Genomic DNA, 19835 nt, shown 5'->3' with positions numbered 1-19835 from the left:
CAAACGTTTAATTTATTTAAAGTTAGTAGTATACTAAAAGTAGTTTTAGCTTATTGCTGCTTAAATAGTGTGCTGCTCAAGATTGTTTTAAATCATTGCATGTTTTTACTTGTCATTTACTTTTCTGTCCACCTTTAATCGCACAAGCAAAGCAACTTGGCATTGCCTGCTATTTTGTAGTATTGTATTCTACAGAATCATGTCCGTTTGCATGAGAGTCAAGACATGAAACTGTTTTGAAAGCGCTGCGCCTGTGGGTGATCCAAAGTGAAATTTTTCATGGAAATCACTGAGCAGCTTGTGAGAAGAGAAATGTATTATGAACACCTGCCAGGGGAACAGAGTTTCACCCACTTTACTGGGCAATCTGTGCATTGTCGAATGTGTTGGTGTGACTGCTGCAGTTTTATGGGTGGAAACCACTGTGAAAGTAAATTTCTACAAAAAAAATAAAATTATTATGGTTCTGTATGAATAACACAATAAATCTGAGTAAAATCACTCTATGTATCCATATACTGTATAATGTAGTTAGATAGCAGTTTTATGCAAGTAATAGCAGCTATGAGGCAACAACTTCAAGATGTTCACTTAAAATCATGATGCAGTTGTAAGGATGTAGAATTGACTCAATCGGTTTTGACATCTCACTGCTGTAAATCAAGGAGGTTATAGTCTCTGTGGAAAGCTACATTAAGACAGTGGTGCAGTGATTTGTTGCCAACCACAGCATGGCTCTGAAACACACATCAAGCACTTTTGATGTTTTTATAATGCAGTACTAATGCAATAACTAACAATGAACTGAAATTGTATCTCTTTCTACAGTATGTATTGCATTTTTTGTTCAAGTGGGGAGGTGAGTAAGCACTTCCAGTAGGGAGGCTTCAAAATGGCTTTTCAAGTTGAATTTGAGAACAGAAAACCTGCAGATGTTGCTGTAGATGCCATATGGACATTTTATTGAAGGAGATGCAATTCTGCCAAGTTACAACCATTGTCTTCACTGTAAACTGATGCATGTCTAAATGAGTAATGTAGTTCCAATTTTGATTTCTTTTTGTTAATACAGCATTGTGTCTGATTACGAATACATTTTTAATGCGCAAAATAATGAAACTCTAAGTTTTCAATTATAAATGGAAGGCACATATGGAGACATGTTAATTAAGTGATAACCACAAGGCAGATCAAGTGTACAATGAGAGCAATTTCCTGAGTAGTTAAAATCCAATATGGTGTATCAAGATTTTTATATGAGGGGGGAGGTAGTGTGCTCAATGCATTCTCTAGTTTTTGCTGTAGACTTTACTAAATTTAATAAATTAAAGAAAAAAAAAGTTATGTGCTGATTCTGTTCTGTTTGGGATACAAATGGAGTTTGAGGAGGTTAATAGCAGTCCCTAAGATGTGTGAGGTATGCATCCATAACTTCCTCTTTAATTCTCTTTGGCCCAGATGGGTATGTTTTATAAATATGCTGGGTTTTCATGACATAAATAATTAGCCAACTACAGTATTTGAGAAATGAGAAGCTAACATCAGGAAGTACAGTATGTGATTATAATATTTAATGAAAGTGCTGGTCTTTTGCAAAGGCGAATGGCAGTGCTTTTTATGTGTAAGTGAATAAGCAATTTGTGTTAGTTAAGTCTTTATAATCTCGCCTATATTAAAAATAAATCTTCCAGATACCATCTATTGGCCGTTGAGTTGCTTTTGGGTTGCTGTTTTAACTAATCAAGGGCTTTTTACCAAAAATGAATTTGCACATTGTTTTGAAAGCACAATTTTAATCATACAGTATATTGCTTTCAGGTACCATATTGTTTTGACTGTATTTTATTTTACTGTAACAGTCCCTAAGGTGTGTTGTGTGGGGTTTTTTTTTTAACTTTAGAAAAATAGTACAAATTATTTTTGGTGTAAAACACCTTCACAAATCTGGCCCCATGTATTTTGTTCCAGCATCAGAAAGAGTGGAGAGTTAATGAACTTTAATGAGACACTCTTCCAGCACCCAACATCAAACCAGCCAGTAGAGCTGCCCTTGTACTCTCAGAACATTCGGCTGCCTCCAGCAGAATTGGAAGTGTTTCAGCAATTTCTCTTTTGTTGGTGTTTTCTTCTCATTAACTGACCTGAAAGAAGCCGAGAGGCTGGCTTGGAGCTCGTGGTTTGCATTAGATTGCACTGCTGAGTATTCAGGGGAGTTCTTTCTTTAACTCGATTAACTCTAGCCAGAACAAACTCATGGTGGATTCTAACAAAAATTCCAAGCCTGACAGAACGTTGGAAACTAAACCAAGCAATTTCATTGGTTGCTGCCCAGGTTCTATTGAAATGGCCTGTACAGGATTAAGAATTTGAAGTGTGAGCGCATAAAACATACAGAACAGAAGTGAAACACTTTAAAATATCTAATTACAAACTAGGGGAATTGAAAACATGCCATGGACCGTGACCATTATTGCTAATATATATATATATATATATATATATATATATATATATATATATATATATATATATATATATACAGCTCTGGAAAAAATTAAGAGACCACTGCAAAATTATCAGTTTCTCTGGTTTTACTATTTATAGGTATGTGTTTGGGTAAAATGAACATTTTTGTTTTATTCTATAAACTACTGACATTTCTCCCAAATTCCAAATAAAAATATTGTCATTTAGAGCATTTATTTGCAGAAAATGACAACTGGTCAAAATAACAAAAAAGATGCAGTGTTGTCAGACCTCAAATAATGCAAAGAAAATAAGTTCATATTCATTTTTAAACAACACAATACTAATGTTTTAACTTAGGAAGAGTTCAGAAATCAATATTTGGTGGAATAACCCTGATTTTCAAGCACAGCTTTCATGCGTCTTGGCATGCTCTTCACCAGTCTTTCACATTGATGTTGGGTGACTTTATGCCACTCCTGGCGCGAAAATTCAAGCAGCTCGGCTTTGTTTGATGGCTTGTGACCATCCATCTTCCTCTTGATCACATTCCAGAGGTTTTCAATGGGGTTCAGGTCTGGAGACTGGGCTGGCCATGACAGGGTCTTGATCTGGTGGTCCTCCATCCACACCTTGATTGACCTGGCTGTGTGGCATGGAGCATTGTCCTGCTGGAAAAATCAATCCTCAGAGTTGGGGAACATTGTCAGAGCAGAAGGAAGCAAGTTTTCTTCCAGGACAACCTTGTACTTGGCTTGATTCATGCCAAAGCTGCCCGATTCCAGCCTTGCTGAAGAACCCCCAGATCATCACCGATCCTCCACCACATTTCACAGTGGGTGCGAGACACTGTGGCTTGTAGGCCTCTCCAGGTCTCCGTCTAACGGTTAGACGACCAGGTGTTGGGCAAAGCTGAAAATTGGACTCATCTGGGGGTGCTTCAGCAAGGCTGGAATCTGGCAGATTTGTCTTTGTGAAGGACGCATGAATCAAGCTAAGTTCAAGGTTGTCCTGGAAGAAAACTTGCTTCCTTCTGCTCTGACAATGTTCCCCAACTCTGAGGATTGGTTTTTCCAGCAGGACAATGCTCCATGCCACACACCCAGGTCAATCAAGGTGTGGATGGAGGACCACCAGATCAAGACCCTGTCATGGCCAGCCCAATCTCCAGACCTGAACCCCATTGAAAACCTCTGAATGTGATCAAGAGGAAGATGGATGGTCACAAGCCATCAAACAAAGCCGAGCTGCTTGAATTTTCGCGCCAGGAGTGGCATAAAGTCACCCAACATCAATGTGAAAGACTGGTGGAGAGCATGCCAAGACGCATGAAAGCTGTGCTTGAAAATCAGGGTTATTCCACCAAATATTGATTTCTGAACTCTTCCTAAGTTAAAACATTAGTATTGTGTTGTTTAAAAATGAATATGAACTTATTTTCTTTGCATTATTCGAGGTCTGACAACACTGCATCTTTTTTGTTATTTTGACCAGTTGTCATTTTCTGCAAATAAATGCTCTAAATGACAATATTTTTATTTGGAATTTGGGAGAAATGTTGTCAGTAGTTTTATAGAATAAAACAAAAATGTTCATTTTACCCAAACACATACCTATAAATAGTAAAACCAGAGAAACTGATAATTTTGCAGTGGTCTTAATTTTTTCCAGAGCTATATATATATATATATATATATATATATATATATATATATATATATATAAATTATAGACGAATACTGCCGTGAATAGGTTCTCTTTTACATACCCGTTTGAATAGGGACATATTTAGTTCACAATTACATATTTTATAGAGTTTTGCATGTGAAGGAAAAACAATTCACACCATAGTCTCATATCTCACAATACCTGGTTGTATCCCTTATACACTGTATGAATTGCAGACCACAAAACAACATAAAAGTTTGAAGTAGGAATTCTGTCTCTGCATATGATGGGGAGAGACCTGTAGTTCACTTTGTTCCTTTTCACGTGATATTGAATGAATATTTGTCATTGTTTTATTTGCTTCAGCTACCTCTTTATTGATGCGCTATTCGTTGCCTGGTGATGCATCAAAAGCTATTGATGTGGAAGAAGAGGTTAAATAAAAATCAAATTGTAAGTGAATGAGCAATGCAATCAATTTTTATTTGGACTGCACCTAGTCATTATTAAATTTGGTGTATTGCTTGAGTGGAAAACTTTGTTGTTTTCTTTTCCTGTACAGTACCACATATAGACGGGTAAAAATGCCCTGTTCAAACCTTTCAGTATTATTTACAATCTTATGACTTGTGTTTTACATGTTAAACAATGTATCTGAGAAAGCATCCTGTGCTTATTGCGGAATATTGACTCGAGGGAGGGGTGTCTGTTATTGATGTAAAATAATGGCACATACAACAAAAGGCTCTACAAAAAACTTTCTTGAATCTTATTAAGATGCATGACCTTTTAAAATATAAATGTGTTATTTATTCATTTATATAATTTTAAAGTAATTTTAAATTATTATCCACTGCTCATCAGCTACAGTGTCTTTATACAAATAAGAGCCAGCGCCATCTAGTGTGCAGCTGTGTATTGCCAGCAATACAAAGAAGAATAAAAACTTGCCATTTTGATAATGCTTATGAATGTAAAAGAAACATTGACAGACCTGGCCTAGGTTATGTGTCCAGTAGTCAACGAGAACAGAAGGGCAGCTCCTGAACACTAGTCCAAACACCTTTACACAGAGAAAACAAAATGTATGTGAGAATATAGGTCTTTACTGTTTAATGTTAGGATTGACAATTCACATTGTTAAATTTCTTTCACAATTTCAATTCAAAGGTGCACCAAGCCATTTTGCCCTCATTCTGATCCCTTGAACTCTGTCTATTCCAAGGTAATGCTTCACATGAGCATTGCATGCAAATCATTCGTTCTTTGCAAGCTGTGCTTGGGATCATCTCCAGAATGGCAGCTAATCTTGGTTTATCCCAGGCATTCAAGGCTAGATAAGTTGTTTAAATTCAATTCAGTACAGCCTTATTGCTTTTGTTCTTGAAGACATACATGATAATACCGACTGGTTCATTATCAATGAGAAATATTATTTTCACAGAGTTCTTTTAATTATCCAGAGGATTGAGAATCCATGGCCCAAATCATTTGGACACTTAATATGACAGTGGGAAAAAATATGAAATACAATTTATTTTGGAAATGCTTTGACCTTGTTTTGATCTAGAACTTTCACAGTATCAGTAAGCTGTATTTTGATTTGCTTTTATTTTGTTAAAAGCTTCAATTTTATTAATGTATCGTAGTAAAAGCATAGCAAAGTGTAATAAAGCACAGTGAAAGCATGGTAACGAATAGGTAAGTGTTGTAAAGAATAGCGAGGTATGGTAAAGCATGTGAATAAACATGGCAAACCAGTATAAACTATGGTAAATGCATAGTATACCCATGGGGGGGGGGAGCCTGTTACAACTGCAAAAATACTGTGGTAAACTTTTATAAAGGTAATTTTATAAAGGTAACCCAGCAAAAACAATCTAGTTACAACAGTGTGGGTTTAGCCTCCTTAACATGCTACTTGTTTGCTTCTCCCCCGCTTGTGATGAAATCCCCTGCAAAGGGAATATAGTGGAGGCGGTCGGTCGTTCATACCTACTTCAGTATGTGGAGAACTGCTTATCCAACTGTCACGAAACTTGGAACGTTATTTGATTTTAGCTGTTGAGAGTGTCGGATTCTGGGGATATATGGAGCTGCATGATATCAGTAGTTGTGCAAGGCCAAATTGAAACACTGTCAGGAATATTTACCCATAGTTTTATTGAACTTTGAAGGGGAATTTCTCTCCCTAAAAAAAAAAAAAAAAAAAAACTACATCGAAACCCAAATTTCAGACCGGTACTGCTAAAATAGGGTGACTAAAAGGTGAGACTTACTTCTAGTTTTGCATGTAAACCAAGCCATAGTTAAGAGGTCTCTAAAATTAACAGTGACGAGCTAAAATAAGGTCAGCTTGCCCACAGTAAGACTGTTCATGGTATTACGAGTAGGGTGGTCCTTTGCCAAACACGAGCTCCGAACCCTGTTGCATTAAAGACCAGGATGAGTGTCTGTTATAATTAAAGATTATCAGGGTTCAGGCTTGCTTTCATTCCCAGTTTTTCAAGTACGCAATGTTCAGCTGTACGTGTGTGTGTTCAAATATACTTGAGAAAATGTATCTGGCTGGGAAGGAATGGCCTGGGAACTGGGTTGAAAATGTAACTGCTTAGTTAGATGAGTTTGTTTTCTAAACACTTTCATATTTAACAGTCGGCATATCTACACATCCTAATGAAAATGCAGAATATTAATTCTGTCCATTTTTAATGGAAATCGTAGAATTCAAAATCACTCTCTGGAACACTTTCCCCACTGGTGGTTGTTATACCTTCCAAGTTTTAAGTCAGTAACGTAAATAATCCCAGAATACAACAACCAATATACTGAACATCAATCTTTGACTGCCAGGACCCTTTTTGTATTGGTGGTTTCCTTTTGCTACTGGACTGCTGAGTGTCTTTTTACCTACTGGCAACTTATTGGACTGCTGTAGGTAGCTTCATAAATGTGTTCCCTGCTGTATAGATAATTATATTGCTGATAAATGATCAGTTTAAAATTGAATAAAAGAAACCATGAATTATGTTTGCAGTTTTGCACATCATAGTGCAGAATATAAGCCTGTTTGTCAAGCATAGTGTGCTTCAAGGGAAATTTCAACAAGTGCAATTTATTTTTTGTTGTGAGAAGGATTTTGGAATAAGTTGACTGCTTGGGTCTTTTTTCACTGAATATTTTCAGTGTCTCTCAAGCTCACAATCCTCTCTATAAAGTACAGATGCAACAGCCTTCCACATACTTGCCAGCATTTGGAAACTGTTCAGTGGGACACTCATCTCGGGGGGGGGGGGGGTCATACGCAAGAAACATTCCTTATCATATAATAGACGTATCCCCTTCAACACAACACGACCATCGTGACAGTAAAAATAGACGTAATGAAGCATTCTTACCTTTTATATAAGTTAGTGATCAGCAGATGTGTCAGCCGCATGAAGAGCACAGAGTGTGGTTTTCACTAACTCTACTGTGCAGAATAAATTATTTTTTTTCTATGGGTAAATATCGGGACTTTCTTCCTATGCATCGGGATGCGGGACATTTGCTAGGAAATCAGGACTGCCCTGACCACATATGCTACCACATAGGCCAAGGTATGCAACTACTACTAGTCAAATCGTTGTTAGATCTTATTGTTGTAACAAAAATACACAATTTTCCTCCCTCTCAAAATGTACATTTTATAACAAAGGTATACTAAACAAAATCCTCGAATTGTTGCATTATTTTTATCAAGGTGTATAAACTGTGTAAAATTATCTAACTTCAAGCACTCAAAACTAGTACAAGAAAAATGTATGTATCGGCTAATCCCTTCAGCTGTGTTACACATATGTGCTTAATACTAGGCTGTGTGGATGTGCTCAAAATCTAACTCCTTTTAATAAGTTGTTGGGTATTTAATTAATTGGAATTAACTTCATGCTAAACTGTTTAAATACAAACAAAGCCTACCTTCATTTGCACTTGTCTAAACAAATATTGAGTAACAACTGATGATGGTGTGATATTTTTTTTTTAGTATATAGCCTGTTGTGACCAAACTAAAACCGCTCGTATTTTATCTGCCGTTTTAGTTGTCTTGCCTTTTCTTTTATCTGTTTAGATATACAATAATTTAGATTTCACTTCATGATTTTTTTTCACATTGCTTGTTGCTATAGAAATGTGTCATCTCTGCTGTGAACTTTGAATTGTAACTCTGGGCTCCTTTATAAATACCTAATATTTAATACCTGCTTTCAACCATGTTAATGGCAATTGATGGAAATCTTTGAGTTTGACAGGGCAGCCTTTTAGCAATGGACACTATTGATATTCCAACTCGCCTGGTGTTCTCTCTGCCTCGCTTCTCCCGTGCAACTCCACTACTCCGCTCACTCCACTGGCTCCCGATCACCGCTTGCATCCAGTTCAGAACTCTTGTACTAGCCTACAGATGCCTTGACCAGACTGCACCTAGCTACCTCCAGACCCTCATCTCTCCCTACACCCCCACTCGACCTCTCCGCTCTGCCTGCACTAGAAGACTGGCTCTACCTCCTCTACGCTCCCCTGCCTCCAGAGCCCACTCCTTCTCCACCCTCGCTCCCCAGTGGTGGAATGACCTTCCCACAGATGTCAGGACTGCCCAGTCCCTGACTACATTCCGGCGCCTCCTTAAGACTCGCCTCTTCAGACACCACCTGTAGAACTCATCTGTTTTTCCCTCTGGACACTTTATCACCCTTCCTTAAATGCGCTTTACTTGCTCTTATCTGCCCCCTATTTTACTGCATTTAATCCTGTACTTCAGAGTACTGTAATCTGCAAAGTGTTTAATCTGTAGTATTTTGTATTTAATCATATCCTGATGTAACTATCACTGACACTGTTATCTGCTGTATTATTGAATTGTATTTTGTCACACTTGTACTTGCTTAAACCAAAGTCATTGTATTTATCTTGCTCTTAATTGTATTATTACTTGTACTGTGATACTTAAAATGTATTTGCTTATGATTGTAAGTCGCCCTGGATAAGGGCGTCTGCTAAGAAATAAATAATAATAATAATAATAATAATATGTATATTGTATTGATTTATTGCTTTGAATATATGAACATGTGGAAGTAAAAGTGCACCACAGTATGGTAAAATTGATACATCATGAGAGATGATTGACTTTTATTGAGACATATTACCTTTTAAAGTGTCTGAAGCAATTATAGCAGGGAGGGGTTTTCAATTGACTTTGATTAGCCCTGGTAGAGAGACGCTAATAAAAGCTGTACCGTTTTGTACCAGGTAGGAGGAAGGAGTGAGCATTTCTCCCCACAGACACATGTATATGAGATTCTCTGTTTTAGAATGCAAAACATTAATTTTGGTAATTGCAACCAGCTGAAATAAAGATCAAATTTCAAGTGGGTGAAAAAATGTAACCTTTATTGGCTGTCGAAACCTTCACAAGAGCCAGGTCTCAGCACAGACTTCATTGTCTTGTCAAGGACTGCTTATTTCCACCTCCTGGACAACTCTTGAGCTTCAGTACAAATTACTCTTCCTTAATTACTTCTTGAAGCCAGGGAAATCTGTCACTGTCAGTGTTCGGAGTGGGAGTTGTGAACAGCACAGCCTTATGTGCTTCCGTTGTAACAAAGACAAGGAGTGGGAGAAACGACAGCACACAGCTTGACAGCCGTGGAAGTTTGGCACCCAAGAGCAGACCACCCACCCCCGATACCCGTTCACATCCTTTTCTAACTTCTGTTTGCAATACAATAATACGAGAACCAGACCACATAATCTAATTCATGGTACTCTCCACATTTGTTTCTCTGTTTTGTAAACTAAAAGAAACCTCATCAAATTCAATGAAAGTGCTGGATTTTTGTTTCTTGCTGTGAGGAACTTGCAGTGTCTGTGCACAGTCCCCTCCGCTACCCAAGCACACACAGTGGTAGCTGTGAGCTAGTCTAGGAGCTCTTTCCAAGAGTTAAGCCCCACCAAAAACCAAATGATTTCTCAAAACTGTTAGTTTTGCATCAACAGGACAATTCTGATACTTTACCCATATCAGCAGTTTTGTAAATGGTTTGGGTGCTGTAATGCAACTTGTATTAGCCTGGGTTGAGACCTTTTCTTTCAGAAGGCGGTAGTGATTTCACTGAAGTGGTTGTCACTGACATTGGTAATTATGTTCTTGGGCTTTTTTGTTTTGTCAAAATCAGAAACAATGAGGACAGTGTGGACAGCTGCAGTGTACGCAGACTACAGGTCACAGCTGCTTGTGGCTAAACTTGTTTTCCCAAGTCTGCACTAAAGTGATGAGACTTTGGCAGTTTATCAAGCTATCATGAAGGTTACAAGCATTTGTCACCTTCCTAAAACCTTGTCTGACACATCTGTGTGGTATCGTCTTTCTCGTTTAAAAAAAATAAAATAAATAAAAATGTATACAGAGTTCTGTAAAAACGGACTGTGATTAGCTGTTTTCCAAAGAGGTGTTGCCCAATCCACCAATGATAATGCTTCTTTCATGATCAAATAAAACCCTTGCTCTTAATGTTTGTGAACTATAAAATCCAGAATGGGTTGGGTGGTTTGAAGAAAGGGTGGGAACGTTGCTGCAGTTTTCTTTTTGAAAGAACAGAACATCTTTTTCTTAACCTCTTCCTTTCAAAATTGTCTGCTTAATTAGTTTCATGTCATGCCCCTGAATTCATTTCAGTTTATGTGAAAATTCCAAGCCTATAAGGGCTATTTTTAATAATCCAAATTTCCAATTCAATTCATTCTTCAATTGTTTCTATCATTTTTGTTTTGTTTTTTTTTGTTTTTACTTTTAGGTGGCAGTTGAAGCCAGGGCTCACTCAATTATCTTGCAAGAATGAAGAAATGTGTTAATTTTGCAAGATCTCAAAATATGATTGATTTATTTCAGGTCACGAATGGCATTCTAAATGAACGTGCAAACAGGTAAATGCAGCCAATAAATTAATTTCAGTTGTAAAAAACACACTATACTTTAAACATTATATATGTTTGGCAAAGGACCTCCATACCATGAATGGTCTTACTGTTAAGCTGTTCATTTTAAAGACCTCTTAACTATGGCTAAGAAATAACTAGGAACAAGTCTCACCTTTTTGTCACGCTATTTTGGTAGTACCAGTCTGCAATGTGGGATTACATGTAGTTTTCTTTTAGGGAGATAAATCCCCCTTTTAAAATTCAAATGACCTAATTAATATTACAATACAGGAGGGTATATTTAAATTTGTCAGTGTTCCAATTTGGCCTTGGGCAACCACTGATGTCGTGAAGCTCCATATATCCCTAGATTCTGTACGCTCAGCAATGTAAGCTAAATAATGTTCCAAGTTTTGTGACAGTTGGATAAGCAGTTCTCCAGATGCATGGAAAAAATGTAATCGTTCTCTTTTTACATGTAATGAACCAGGATAGAAGATGGGGTGTGTGATTTATTGATATATTACCCCACTCCTACCCCGTAGTCACTAAATATTATGGTATCCATGAGTCTCTTCTTTTCAACAGTTTGTGGTCCATCCCACAATTGCAGTGGTAAATACTGACAGTTGCTTGCTTGCTTGCTTTCTCCACACTGACCTGACCTGGCAAATTTTAATATTCTCTTACTTTTTGTTTCTTTCATTATGGCGAGGAAGTTTTCAATGCAACAATGAAGTTTCACTTACTGTAGCTTGTCTGCACTTTTATCTGCCTCAAAAGATCATCTTCTTCCTCATATGGGAGTTCTTCAAAGGCATGCTCTGGTTTGGTACTACTGGATTTTCATCAGCAAGCTGTCTAGGTCCTGCTCAATGATGGGCCACACAAGCATACAGACAGAGGATTACTCTGAGAAACATGGATCATTTTTTGTGCACTGAACCATGTAGTGTTTGTGTGTACACCCATCAGTGCATGTGTCACTTGATTGACCCTCCACGGCAGTGCTACTGAACCCTGGTCCTGGAGGGCCGCTGTCCTTCCTGGTTTTTGTTCTAACTGTACATTACATTGATTAATTGGACTGATTAAGCTTCTAATACGCACTTAATTGGTCCAATTAAGTAATTTAGGGTACAGTTGGAACAAAAACCAGGAGGGACAGCGACCCTCCAGGACGAGGGTTGAGTATCCATGATCCATGGTAGTTACATATGCAATATGAATGATTGAGTGGGAATTGATTCCTGCTGCCCCCTGGGATACAGGTGCCCTGTAATGAGGTGATGCCTCTCTTGGGGGTGATCCCAGTTAAATACATTTTTAATAGATACACTGGTGGGGATGAAATGAAAAACACAGAGCTTGCATTTGAATTTCATTACATCACCGTACCACAGTTGTTTGTGCTAAATAGTCTGTCCAAGATGCTGATCCTTTAGGAAAGAAGAATCTAAAGTGATATTGCGACAGTATAGAAGTACTGCAGTTTGTTTCCAATGTGCATAGATAAACATTTAGAACAGACTGCTGGCAGATTAATGTTATTGTTTTTTTATGCAGAGTAATGCTTTGTAAGGGAAAAAAAACCTACTGGAATTTCAAATGGCTTTTAGGCAACAGGAGAAACAGATATTCAATTAGTAAGCAATTGCTAATTATTATTTTATTTTTTTGTCAAAATGGTTACAAAGGTTCATACTTTTAATTTTGTAAAGTTTATACAAACAGTCAATTTGACAGATGTTTTGGCTAGTGCCTTCTTCAGTGTATTGATTTGTGTGATGGTATTCTTTTATATATCAAATAGAAACTACACTAATGAAGGCACTTGTCAAAGTGTTATGTTGGGATTTTTTTTTCCTAGGGGTTGATTTGATAAACCAATCTCCTGGGGATAAGCCATAGCTGTGTATTTGGAGCATTGTGGAAGCTATTTTTATAGCCAAACAATCCGTGCTGAGCTGCAATGTTGACAAGCACCATTAAATTCATTTGTTTACTGTCTTGATAATTAAGCCCCACCTAAGCTCTTCAGACAGCTAAGAATACTTTAGAATGTGTGCCTCCCTGTGGCTTTTTCCTTCAAAACTACCATTATTTTAAGCTAGTGTTTAGATGGGAATTTAGGCAAGAATATGGACATGAGGTAGTAACTTTGGCTAAAGCCTTTTAACAGTGCAATTACTGAATATTTTGTCTGATTGACTTCAGTCACTAAAATGAAGTTTACCGCATTTCAAGGTTTGTAACTTGATCATAACAGTGCATTTCATATTCTGTTACTAGTATAGACTCACATTGGAAAAGTATGTATGTAGTTCTTTGTCGAGTTTAATCCCAAATAACACCTTCCCAAGGACTACAGTCCCACAATTCACTGCAGAGATGACGCTTTTCTAATGCTAATGACATTATGAAACAATTCTGATTTCATATTAAAATGGTAGAAAAGGTTATTTATAAAATATAAATGAGTTTTCGTTAAGTTGATCATGGTAGGTTACATATGAAATAACTATCAGATTGTTATTGATTAATACTAGTGATGGGCACCATTATCAATATTTTGATATGAGATAGTGGGATTAAAAAAAAAAAAAATCTGTCCACTCGCAGAGACAAACTTTTTATTGCTAATACTGCTAAAAATACAAACGCAGTATAATCAAGTTTATTTTATATTAAATTACAACAAGCCCTATACACACCAATCATTGTCAGTCTCGCAGGCAAACTCCACACACTAAAGTGTTATTTAAACATTTTATTCCATTGATTGGCATTTAGGTACCAAACGCTATTTGCATGCTGCATTGTTTTGAGATATGCGTCCGTGGTTGATTGCATTTTGTCTGAGTGATTTACTTCCACTATTATCAATGTATTTTTAAAATGTGAACTTCTTATTATAAAGGAGATGTACTTTTAAAACATCAAAATACATCTAAAAAATAATGCAAAATTCGGCATGACACCATACTTAATACTTTGAGAAGTGTCGTGAGTCAGCATTTATACGCAGAGAGGCTGAAGATTCAATTACTTCCGGATTGGCAAAAAAATTAACAACCCTGAAGTCTGTGCGCAGTGAAGTATAGAAATATTTCAGTTTTAAGGTGGCTGATGGAATAGTAAAACAATGTTGCAAGACCTTGTTTTTCTCCGTGGATATTGTGAAGCAAAGCACCACTAAGTTAAAGTAAATGATTGCTTTTCATATGTAAATATCTTTTAATGTGTGTATATGTTTGTTTGATATTGCAATTTGTTTATATTTCTGTGTTTTGCAAGACTTCGATATTTATCTATCGAAGTATGTGCAGGATATCGACATACAATTTTCATATCGTTGCCCACCACTAATTAATACTCAATTGTGTGAACAAGGTAAACTTTAGTAACAAATAACTTCAGATTTATAAAATGAGTTTGGACACACCCCAATTTAGAATTTCTCGTTCAGTCATCATATCCTTATGACGTTTTTTTAAAAAGGATCCCTGGGGCCTCAAAGGCTCTCTCAATTGAACTGGTATACTAGATTGTAACCATTAACGTGTCCCCCCTGCAACACTGCCCCTAGTAGATATAGTACCACATAGAACAAATGTGGTATTACTTATGTCCACTGAGGGCACTAGTTGTTACACTGATACTACATCCACCCGGAAGCTACTTTCAGATGAGATGCAAGAAAATCCTTTGGGAGCAGAGGCAGACTGACAGAACAGTACAAATGTTGCCAGTAATTTATTACAGAAGCAGAGCAGTCTGCTTCCCAAACAGTAAATCCAGATGGCCGCACAGCCATAGTCGTGTTTGCTATGAGTAGACATGAGATGATGAAACAACAACACAAAGTAGGCCATTTAAATTGTGTCCCTGTATATGGATATGCGTCCACTTCACAAAACCACAACATAATGTATCACAGCCGTGTGGAGTAGTGGTTAGGGCTTTGGACTCTTGACCGGAGGGTCGTGGGTTCAGTCCCAAGTGGGGGACACTGCTGCTGTATCCTTGAGCAAGGTACTTTACCTAGATTGCTCTGGTAAAAACCCAACTGTATAAATGGGTAATTGTATGTAAAAAATAATGTGTATAAATAATGTATTATCTTGTAACAATTAAGGGTGTTTGATAATAATAATAATAATTATAATTATCAGTAATCTGTTTGGGAGAATGCAAGGACTGGATAGCAGAGGGTGTTCACAAATTATTGTGTTCCTAATAACTCCAATTGTAAAAACAAACAAAAAAATGTGGTTGATAATTGGAACCTGAACCATGGCTTTTTAAAAATACTTATTTATATTTTTTTCTAAACCAAATCTTTGGTCAAGCACCTTATTAGCAGACCAAGGATAAATACAGTAGTTAAGTGTCTCTTGTACCACTTTAAGTGGATTGAATTTATTTAGCAATTTAATGAAAATCAAGCACTTTAGTCACCTTGACCTAGTTGGTGTATTAAAATGAAGGCTATTCTTGGGCAGGGCATGAGAGACATAATTCAATCAAGTTAGTGATGCGCTGCTCCACTTAGCCCATTGTATAAATTGCTTGGCCTTGCTGGCATTGCTGCTGGGCCGACACCAGATTAATCGCGAGTGTGTCAGGTGACCATGAGAAGGAGGCTAATAAGTTCCCTTACTGGATGCTGTATGTGACACGAAAGCTTATGTCCAAAAAAAGAAAATGTTTTTTGCTAGCTTAAAGAAAAGTCCTCCCTTCCTGTTTTGGCTCTGTGCCTGCATTAGCTAACATTTATTAAAACTGCTTTAAAAGAAGTCACCGAAACTAAGCACAGCGAACATCTACACAAACTAAATCCTGTCTTGCTGTGCTCGGGGGGGGGGGGGGGGGACTCATTAAACCTAATTTCTTCATTCCTTAAGATGGGACTTTTAGTGTCAATTGGGTTCTTGTAAACATGGGTGATGGATAGATCAAGAGAGAAGGTTGAGATCATCGATTCCTGAATGTGTGTTTTAAATGAAGATTTCAATGTTTGATCGTTCTGATCCAGAGCATGAAGTACCTGGAAATCATGATGTGTATTAGAAATTGATTGAAGGCTTCGATCAGGTTCTAGAGTACTCTCCTTCTGAACACCAAACTAATGTACAAGATGGCACTGGTACAGTAGGTCCACTTTTTGGTGGATTAGATAGACATGGCAAAACCTGGTATCTTTTTTTATATTGTGGTTCATTTCAAGGTTGGGTTGAAGCACATTGGCAAACTGGCAATGCAGCTGTATTGTACAGTACCTGTTGTGTGTGGATTGATTGAAGGCTCCGCTCCCCAGCGCTGTCAATCTGGTACCTTCTTATACAGGGTGCATTTGTCATGAATCGATGCAGAATCAGTGGGGGGGTGACATTTGAAAATACTGGAACTCAATGTGTTGCCATGAGGAGTGCTATGTGTGTCGCCTTTAGGGTGGTTAATGGTGGGAATTGAAAATGTCAGAAGCAGGTGACAGGAGGATAAAATAAGTTTATCTTGATTCGTTGAAGATACCACTGACTCTGTCTCCCCAGAAGGATATAAAAACTACGTCAACTCTGGTCCCAATGTGGTGACTGCTGCAATTTGAATTCTCCCAAGACTTTTCCCAGGGGGGGGGGGATAGAATATGGAATGCAGTGACCTTTCAACTTGTCCGTTGTAGTGTATACGGCTGTTGAGAATCAGGAAATGAGACTGGACTGTTACTGTTAAAAAGTAAATTGAAAGGTTTAAACAAAAGAAAAACCAACAGTAACTCTTGGAGTTGTGTGTATTTATTTTCTCATTATTCACATGCAGAACATTGTAACTTAAGAAAGACGATGTGGCAGTCAGTAGCTAAAATTATTCAATAAAAGAAGGAAAGAAACTCTGGCTGAGCAAAATAAGCTTTTTTTTTTTACACCAAGGTTTACAGAAAATAGGAAGGATATGCAAGCAAAATGGCGTGTTTGTGGATCAACTGTCAACATGCCAACAAGCCCAAATCTGCTGGAAGACACTAGCAGAGCAGTGGATGGAATGAATGGTGCAGGCGTTGAAAATGAAAACAGTTGACCTTCAAATGTTCTCTAAAATGTTTGATTAAAAAATTTCTAGGGGAAATTAACATTGCTTTGCCAGCAGCTCAATGCCGACTCCCCACAGCCCTGCTTTTGTACGGCTCCTATTCAGTTCAAAGACAGAGCGGCCCAGCAGTGATCCATGGGGGTGCTTCTCTCCAGCAGGGGCAGTGGTCCCATGATGATTTTTGCCTTTTAAGTTGTGCAATACTTCTCTTTTAGGTTCGCTTTTTATTGGTTAAAAGAACCTCAGGGGCACCCTTGAGTTATCTGACATGAGCTTCTCTACTGTTTATAGAACTGCATTAAACATTCAAATCAGTCCCTTAGAAATACAAGCTTAAACAGCTGAATATGATATTCAACCAGATGACATGATGTCATCTGGCTGAAATAAATTATTTTTTTTTGGAATGTAGCTTGCGTTCATTCAAATCCAACGACAGAATTACTAGGCAAATCGCAGTGTCCACAAGTTTATCAAGGTTATTTGTATTCTTAATTGCTTTATTGTTGAGCAGAGATGAAATGAGAAGCAGGAGTCTGCATAAAAGCAGCACATTTCCATTGTTCCAAACTCTCCACAGGGAAAATTGATTTATTGGAATATAGGATACAACTCATCAAGTTAATGCGACAGAGGTCACATAAAATTCAAAAGAGGGTCCTGTTCACCCCGGGAACTGGACTATAATCAGATATCTGACAGCCTTTGCATGTTGAAAACAGAAATTTGAGTAAAACACACCACAGGGTCAGTCTGCCTGCAGCTTATGAAAAACAGCACTAACTCAGTTACCTTTACTACTGCTGTGACTGTAACTATGCTCCCGTGATAGAGGGTTATTCAGCTATTTCTTTCATACTGTACTGGCCTGATGAGTGTAACACCCAAAGGGATTAGAAAATATTTTTACAAGGATGTTCATAGAACAGCAAATGGAAAATGTCCTCCAAATCCCTGTAAATCACACCTCAAAAGTTGGCATGCATGACTTGATACATAAAGATATGAAATTAATTTGGGGATGTAGCGGCACTATTTAGGTACTCCTCCAGTTCACCATCCTTAACAGCACACAATACACTGTTTACATACCAGGTTTGTTCGAGCATTTCTATATTACGCATTGCTTTACAGAAATTAAAAAATTCTAACCTGTGTTAACAAAGCATTCTAAAACTGATGAAAGGATCAGGATTTAAAACGTTTTGATTTTTCTGCTCCTTTTTAAAATTGCTACTTTTGGCCTGGCCAATAATAAAATTCACCAGCTGGATTGAGTACTTTCTCTTTTTGCAATACTTAAAACCAAAAATAAAAAACACCTCGGAACACAAAACCCAATCCAACAAGCAATTCCTTCAGAGCAGCAAACAAAGGTTTTAGTGTGGTGCAGAACACAAAACAATGGTAAATGGTCTCCCTCTGTGAGCAAAAGGGACAAGAGTTAACCGTAATGATGGTGTGTAAGATCCATTGCAGATCCCCTGATCTTTTTGGCAGTGGTGGCTTATACAGGGTTCTCCAAGCTGCCACTATCTGTTCTGCCGCCCCCAACCTCTCTCTCCAGTGTGTGTCTGGTAGTGCCCTAAGCTGCTGCTGGTAACGGCCCTTTACACACACCCTATACAACCGTTTCCCCTCTACTGTGCACAGAGGGAGGTCTCTCAGACCCTCTACAGTCAGGAAGTGACCCTGCTCATCAGAAGCGTGACTGACCGTTGGGGACACTAACAGTGATGGGAAGGGGGAATCAGAAGGGGGCTCTCTGTTCCTTGAACAGCTGTCTCAAGAGCTCCAGCCCCTTGCTGGGAAGAGCAGCACGCACCTGGTTAAGGAAACGCTCAGTAGTGCGAACAGACCACATCCCCAGAGCAGACTCTAACCACTGAGGAGTCACCCAGGTGTAAGTGTTGAAATCTAAAAGGGCTTTTAATCTTTACAACACTTGCCTTTAACTAAAAGATGTGTAAAGGTAGCAGAAAGAAAGTATTGTATACTAACGGCTCTTCTAGAAGCCAATCCAGGCTGATGTTTTCAATGTTTCTCTGCTCAATATGCACCCACTGCCGTGCCCTCAGCAGGATCTTCTAGTAGTCTAGCAGTCAAGCCAACTCCAGTTTGCCCATTTCCAGCAAAAAAAGGCCCCTGTCCTGACCCAGCCTCCCTACCTGCTGCAGGAAGGCACAGGCAAGCTGCCTCCATGGGAGGTGCTCAGCGCAGTACAGCAGCCTCTACAGGGCCTGCAATCTAAATGTCTCTGTCTTGTTAGAAAAGTCTATGAGTCCCTGTTTCACTAATGACTGTGGGGGCTCCAAGCAGATGAATCTATGCCACAAGCTAGAGGCCACCAAGTTATTAACAATGAGTACCCTCCTTCTATAGGTGATCTGCGGGAGCAGCCATTTCCACCGCTGCAACTGGCCTTTCACTTTCTTCACCACCCCCTCCCAATTCCTCCTGCAATGTGCTGATATCCCCGAGATGGACACCCAGATAAAGGAGCCCACCCCTGCTCCACTGCAGTCCAGCAGGTAAAACTGGAGGACGACAACCCCTCCAGTCACCCAGGAGCACTACTCTTAGCCCAGTTTTCTTTAGTTGATGACCGCTTCTCAAACAGTCTTTGACAGGTGCTGACACTGTCAATA

At 38.3% G+C, this 19835-nt stretch overlaps 1 protein-coding gene across 2 annotated transcripts in view; it reads left to right on the top strand.

Annotated features, from left to right (window-relative positions):
* LOC117422570 (sodium/potassium/calcium exchanger 4-like) overlaps positions 1 to 19835 on the top strand; it is a 67480-nt gene that overhangs the window by 9272 nt on the left and 38373 nt on the right. The gene's annotated exons all lie outside the window — the stretch shown is intronic.

This window comes from Acipenser ruthenus, chromosome 18 (genome assembly GCF_902713425.1).
Source record: "Acipenser ruthenus chromosome 18, fAciRut3.2 maternal haplotype, whole genome shotgun sequence".
NCBI lineage: Eukaryota > Metazoa > Chordata > Actinopteri > Acipenseriformes > Acipenseridae > Acipenser > Acipenser ruthenus.
Note: the sequence above shows the minus strand (reverse complement) of the source record. Positions and strands in the feature narration are given on the sequence as shown.